At 32.7% G+C, this 7639-nt stretch overlaps 1 pseudogene; it reads left to right on the top strand.

The window, feature by feature from the left end:
• Window positions 1-741: 741 nt before the first annotated feature.
• Window positions 742-2572, top strand: LOC142629324 (cytochrome P450 71B34-like; annotated as a pseudogene).
• The last annotated feature ends 5067 nt before the right edge of the window (window positions 2573-7639 follow it).

The following is a 7639-nucleotide window of genomic DNA, read 5'->3' as shown; positions in this document are numbered from 1 at the left end:
CTAGAATTAACTTTTAGCTTAAAATTCACTTACTGGTCTTCTTTGCTCACTCTACATTCCGGGAAAAAAGATGATAAGAGTGGAATTTTAAAAGCATAGTTGGTATGTTCGGAGTATAGCAATTTACTCCTTTTACAGGGATATTATTCGACAATAATGATGGATATTTGCCAAGCTTTCACAGGGATTAGAAACATACGTCTGCAATTTTATCCGACTAGACAAGAACATTGACCAAATAATTTGAGAACTTAGTATAGCCACCGGAATGGGCACTGATTAGATCACATTCAATTTGTATATATATCATCTATACCCACCATTCTATTTCTCCATTTTAAATGGAGATATCAAAATATATATATATATATATATATATATATATATATATATATTACACTAATGCAAATGTGAACGTAGTACATACTAACGTGTAAAAATTGAAAAATAGTGTGAAGCACTATTTTTCCTTTTTAGGTATATCATACCGCCTAATGGGGACAAAAAACTTAGATACAGATATTTATATATATATATATATATATATATATATATATATATATATATTACACTAATGCAAATGTGAACGTAGAACATACTAACGTGTAAAAATTGAAAAATAGTCTGAAGCAATTTTTTTTTCCTTTTAAGTATATCATACCGCTAATGGGGACAAAAAGCTTAACAGATTTTTTTTTGCTCATTCTAGTATCTCAGGCTATTTATAGGTGAACAATTTTAGAGGATGCTTACTAACTTGACATAAAAGATATAGCTTCAATGGCTCTTGATACCATACCTTTATGGCTTCCTCTTCTCCTTGTTCTCCCTCTTCTGTTGCTCATGAATAAAACAGATGTATGAGCGGAGTTCAAAGAACCTTCCACCAAGCCCTCCTAAGCTCCCTATTATAGGTAACTTACACCAACTTGGTGTGTTACCTCACCAATCTATGTGGCAACTCTCCAAGAAATATGGCTCTGTGATGCTCCTTCAACTCAGTGGCATAACAACTGTCATAATATCTTCTGCTGATGCTGCAAGAGAAGTCTTAAAAGTTCATGATCTTGCCTGTTGCAGTAGACCTCCCTTAGCTTGCTCTAAAGTTTTTTCCTACAATTATAGGGACATGGCTTTTTCACCTTATGGTGATTACTGGAGAGAGATAAGGAAAATATGTGTTCTTGAGCTTTTTAGCGTGAAGAGGGTGCAGTCCTATCAGTTCATTAGGGAAGAAGAAGTTGCTTTGTTTGTCGATTCTATATCTCACTATGCATCTTCTGCAACCCCTATTGATCTTTCTGAGAAGCTGTTTGCCCTCACTGCAAGTATAACTTTTAGGATTGGTTTTGGTAAAAGTTTCCGCGGGAGTGGTTTAGACAATGAAAGGTTTCAAGCAGTGGTTCATGAGGTAGAGTCCATGATAGGAAGCTACAATGCATCTGAATTCTTGCCCTTCTTGGGATGGATTATAGACACTTTATCTGGTAGATTTAAAAGGCTTGAAAGGGTTTTTCATGAGTTGGATACTTTATTCCAACAGGTCATTGATCTCCATCTTGATCCTGAGAGGACAAAACCAGAGCATGAAGACATTATCGATGTGCTACTGAGAATTGAAAGGGAGCAAGCTGAGTCTGGCGATACTGCTCAGTTCACAAAACAAAACATTAAGGCAGTCCTCTTGGTAAGCTGCCAATCTTTTATTAAACCCATGTTTTTTTTATTTTTTATTTTAAACTTTACTTACCTTATCAAATTAGCCCATGTTCATCTACTTACCTGTTACTATATTTGTTTTATCAGGATATATTTTTAGGTGGAATTGACACTGGTGCAATTACCATGATATGGGCGATGGCAGAGCTTGCTAAGAACCCCAGAGTGATGAAAAAAGCACAAGATGAAGTTAGAAATTTCATTGGAAATAAAGGGAAAGTCACTGAAAGTGACATTGACTACCTTCTTTACCTAAAGATGATAGTTAAAGAAACTTTTAGATTGCATCCTCCAGCAACTCTACTTCTTCCAAGAGAAACCATGTCACACTTTAAGATCAATGGTTATGACATTTACCCAAAAATGTTAGTACAAGTTAATGCCTGGGCAATAGGACGAGATCCTAAATACTGGGAGAACCCAGAAGAATTCATCCCAGAGAGGTTCATGGGTAACTCCATTGATTATAAAGGTCAAAATTTTGAGTTATTGACATTTGGATCTGGTCGAAGAGGTTGTCCTGGGATATATATGGCAACAACAACAATTGAGCTTGCACTTGCAAATCTTTTATATTGTTTCAATTGGAAATTACCTGATGGGATGAAAGAGGAAGATATCAACATGGAAGAGGGAGCTGGTCTTAGCCTTACTACCAGTAAGAAAACAGCTTTGAACCTTGTGCCAATCAAATTGTTTTAAGGTGTGTTTAAAATATTAGTATATGTCAGCACTCTTCCCCGCCCTTTCTTCTCTCCCCCATCTCACTCCATTCCAAATATAATAACATATATTGACGTCTGGTGACAATCTGAGTCATCTGACCATATTATCCTAAGAATATTCTTGAATAGGTTCCCAGGAATAGTTGCTTTTATATATATGTATGTATATATGTATGTATGTATGTATGTATGTATGTATTGCTAAATACTTTGAAATAAATGGTGGCCAATTAGCATGTAAGTTTTGGATTTTGCGATCATGGATCATTTATCCTTATAAATAAATAGCAGGAAGTGGAAGATAATTTGTGTTTGTTTTTATTTCCTATGGTGGTGTTATGGAATACAAAACCACTTTTTCTAGTCCACTTTATACTTCACTACACAATTTGTTATGTATTTATTTTATTGTAAATGTAAAATAACTATTTTTAAAAAATAAAATAAAAGAAAACACATGGTATATCACAATGAGTAGAATATAAAGTATTTTTGGGACTGATAGTTTCTATTCAGCATCATGAAGGCTTGGCATAATTATTTCATTCAATCAATTGTTTTGGACAACGGAGAAGAGGCTAGTTGATATATTTCTTGGTGTTTTCAACAAAGACATTTAGAGTTCAAAATTTTATTTTCTTTACTATTAAATTATCAAAACAGAAAAAAAAGAGGAAATAAGACTTCTATCTAATGACTCTAATTATTTAGTTTACCTCCATTATTTATACAAATATCCACAATTAATATAGAAATGTGAAATGTTCACATTTTAAAAAGTAAAAATACATTTAAAATATGAAAGTGGATATAAAAATCAGATGTAAGAAAGTGATAGTGAGAGTCTCATTACCCTTGATTGATGAGCATATAACAGCAAAACAAATAATGATTGATTGATGAGCATATAATAACAGCAAAACAAATAATGGTGGGCTAGGTAAGAAATAAAAGTGGGAAAAAATTATGAGGTGTGAGAGCAAGCCAAGCAAGTGGAAGTCCAACTAATTATTTAGTTTACGTCAATTATTTATACAAATATCCACAATTAATATTGAAATGTGAAAGGTCCACATTTTAAAAGGTAAAAATACATTTAAAATATGAAAGTGGATATAAAAATCAGATGTAAAAAAGTGATAGTGAGAGTCTCATTACCCTTGATTGATGAGCATATAACAGCAAAACAAATAATGATTGATTGATGAGCATATAATAACAGCAGAACAAATAATGGTGGGCTAGGTAAGAAACAAAAGTGGGAAAAAATTATGAGGTGTGAGAGCAAGCCAAGCAAGTGGAAGTCCAACTACTTTCAATAACTAGGGTCAATTTGAATACCGCTTATTGCTAAAAACTAAAACTGAAAACTGAAAATATTATAGCAAAATAATTTTTAAATGTGTGAATAGTGTCAAGGGACCCAGTTTTAACTTAACATTTGCGTTTTTTTGTACTTGCGGATCCCATGAATAGTGCACAAGATCCACAGAAAAAACGCCAAACGCTCTAACTTTCATTTTTCAATGCAATCCAAACTCAACCCTAAAGATTGAGGCAACAAGGATTAAAAACAAAGCCGTGTTAAAGAAATCAACATGGTGGAGGCTAAAGACCAACCCCACCATCAACAATAAGTATCCTTCATTGAAACGGCAAAGAGCATGAGAACTCTTGGACAGTTTAAGGCTTAAGCCCTCAAAGATTTGGTGAGAACACACAGTCTGACATTTTATTCTTGATGAAAGCAAAGATGGATGCAAAAATAAATATTGAAGTTCGGCTACAAGGGACTCTTTGTTGTGGCCAACAAAGTACGTGACAATCACGATTTTTTTTTTGCCACAACACATAGATATGCAAGTTCAGCTTGCAAGATAACAAAGACACATTGTTGAGTTTGACATCAAGTTTTAGCATTAATTTTTAACTTATAACTTTTACGTACATCTTTTAGAGCACTTGCAGCAGTGGAGCTAAATAACTATATAGCTATTTTAACTCCACCAAAACACAAAAAATCACCTTGTAGTAGTGGAGGTATAACTATTTTTTTTTAGCTTTCAGCTACAGTGCACATGTATAGATACATGTGCACTGTAGCTGAGAGCTAAAAAAAATGATTTTTTATTCCAACTGGAGATTAAAATAATACAACTTGCTTCTTTTTTTTCTTTTTTCATTTTTTTATCACACCATGCCTCTCTCTCTCATTCACTCTCATCACATCATTTGAAGCTCATCTCTCTCAAGCTCACTCTCTCAACTCCGGTCCCTCAAGCTCACTCTGTTTACTGCCGCCAAACTGACTCATCGTCAACGTCGCTGCCACCGAAGCTCGATGTCAACGATCCACTAGCTGTCCTAAGACGCCGATCAGCTCAGACCCATGTTGCCATCCGCCTCAGACCCACGCCGTCGATCTGCCATCCACCTCAGACTCACAGGTAGAGCGATGAGATCGAAGCCGAGAGAGAGATGTAGCGTAATCGGAAACCAAAGCATTGGCGAGGATGTTGACAGCGTGGGCAGCATTGACGCATGGGTTTGTCTACGATTTGTGTTGGGTTTGTCTCCGGTTGGTGATTTTGTTTGGTCTGGATTGAGGAAAAAGATTAAGGATTTGGGTTTTTTTTTCTTACTGTGGACTGGTGGTGGTGGCGGTGGTGGTGGATGTTTGTGCTGTGTTGGGTGTGTGTTGCTATGTTTGGCTACCAAGAAACTCTTAGAAAATATGGGAAGCTTGTGTGGATATAATATTTTATTGTAGTGGATATATTATTTTATTGTATTGAAAGCTAAAATAGATCCACTGCTGCAGTATATTTTGTAAAGTGAGTAAGTAAAATAGATAAAGTAACTTTTTGTGGAACTAAAAAGTTAAATTTTTAGCTCTACTTATGTGGATGCTCTTAAAACTTTTTTTTTCTACTTTTTCTTATGTTGTTTAAAGATATAAGTATATTCTAACATAAAGCTTTTAACAAAAAGCTAAATAATCTGATCTCGTGACAAGGGCTCAAAGATTTTCACAAAAAAATTAAGGGCATCAAAGTCAGCATTCTTGGGCGGTGTTGGGAGATTTCATTGAGAGGCTAAAATGACCAAAGTCAAATGGATGCTTTTCGAAAGGCCTTTATAACAGTCTTAAGGGAAAATATTAATAAACTGATACACACACCTTATTATAATATTAATATTAATATATTATATTACAAAGATTATTTGCCCAACTCAAATGACAAATCAACTTTATTTTATTTTATTAATCAACTTTATTTTATTTTATTATTATATTAGCTTGTCTCATGTGTTCAATTTCAATTCCGAAGACAACATTTTCTTATAATGGGTCCTACATAATAAAAGTCACTTCGACTGAATATTATCTAATATTACGAAGATTATTTGCCTCCACACAAATGACAAATCAACTTTTTATTTTATTTTATTATTATATTAGCTTGTACCATGTGTTCAATTTCACATTCACATGACAACATTTTCTTATAATGGGACCTACATAATAATAATTACTTCGGCTGAATATTACTCATGCAAAATGTTAATTCATGCTTTTATAGCCATGGTTAATAATTTATATTTTTTAAAAAAATTTATGAGAAATGAAGAAAAAATTATTAATATTTTAACAAATTTTTTATTTCTAATAAAAATAATGTTAAAATTTTTTATAAATAGATTATTAACCATTATCTAATAAATTTTCTTAAAAGTACTCGTTAACACGAATTATTATCTAATATTACATAGATTATTTGCCCCCACACAAATTACAAATCAACTTTTTATTTTATTTTATTTTATTATTTTAGCTTGTCTCATATGTTCAATTTCACAATCCCCAGACAACGTTTTCTTATAATGGGTCCTACGTAATAAAAATCACCTTGACTAAATGTGACACTATCAATTTTATTTGAGTTATGCTAACATTATATAAATTGCCACAATATTGTGACACAATTCGCTACATGACGAGTTATGATTAGTAAAAGTGTGTTAATGGACCATGTAGAGACACACTTTTGCTAATCACAATTTGTCATGTGGCGAATTGTGACATAATGTTGTGACTATTTATATGATCCTAGCATAATTCATTTAATTTACTTAAATCTCAGTCAAGATCAGCCATTGCTTTAGAAAAGTACCGATGTGCAGCATGTGCTAGCTAAAAAAGGAGGATTCAGATCAGGCCAAGATCAGCCATTGCTTTAGAAAAGTACTGATGGGCAGCATGTGCTAGCTAAAAAAGAAGGATTCAGATCAGGCCAAGATCAGCCATTGCTTTAGAAAAGTACTGATGTGCTAGCTAAAAAAGGAGGATTCAGATCAGATCAGGTACAAGATCAGCAATTGTAATCAATGGTTGAGATTGGAAGTTGAAAAAAAAACTTTCAATCTCAACCATTAAATGAAATATATTAAAAGAGACTTAAAAAGTAAAAATTAAAAATTAAAAAATGTAAAAAAAAAAAATTTGTGAAAGGAAGTAGGTGAATTGTATCAGGTGGGCATTGCACCTGATGTCAATCCAAAAAAGGAACTGCCCTCCAACATGATTTGGTTATTCTGGACTCTGCATGCGGAGATTGACTAGCTTCTGATTAGAGACTTTTCTTGGTCATATATTTTGTAACAGACTTTGTTTGGATCCAGCAACCTTAACTATTACGAAGTTTTATGTGTGACTTAAAGGCATAAATTAACCATTTATTTTGGAAAAATTTTTATAAAAAATTAAAAAAGTTCTCAAAACAATTAATTATTTTTTTGTTTTTTCATAAAAAATTTCTAAAATAGATTACTAATGTATGCCCAAGGCACACGTTAGTAAAACCCATATATAAATATATATATATATATATATATATCCCTATTACCCAAAAAAAAAAAAATTATGTACCTGTATTGTAGCTTACCACCACTTTTGTTTTTTTTTTAATACCACTAAGGCAAAGGGAAAAAAAAAAAAAATCCTACTTTTATGTACTTGTACTGTGGAGTTTTTTTTATTTTTTTTACAACTTCAATATTTTTTTGGAGGGATATAATTCAAAAATTCACCCCACTAATTTGAATTAGGAAAAATAGAGGCAAACTGAATGGAGTCAATTATAGTGATCTTGTCATTATGAAAAAAAAAATATGCTTAATGCGCTCAATTAATT

This window comes from Castanea sativa, chromosome 3 (genome assembly GCF_040712315.1).
Source record: "Castanea sativa cultivar Marrone di Chiusa Pesio chromosome 3, ASM4071231v1".
In the NCBI taxonomy this organism is placed as follows: domain Eukaryota; kingdom Viridiplantae; phylum Streptophyta; class Magnoliopsida; order Fagales; family Fagaceae; genus Castanea; species Castanea sativa.
This window is presented reverse-complemented; position numbering and strand designations above follow the sequence as displayed.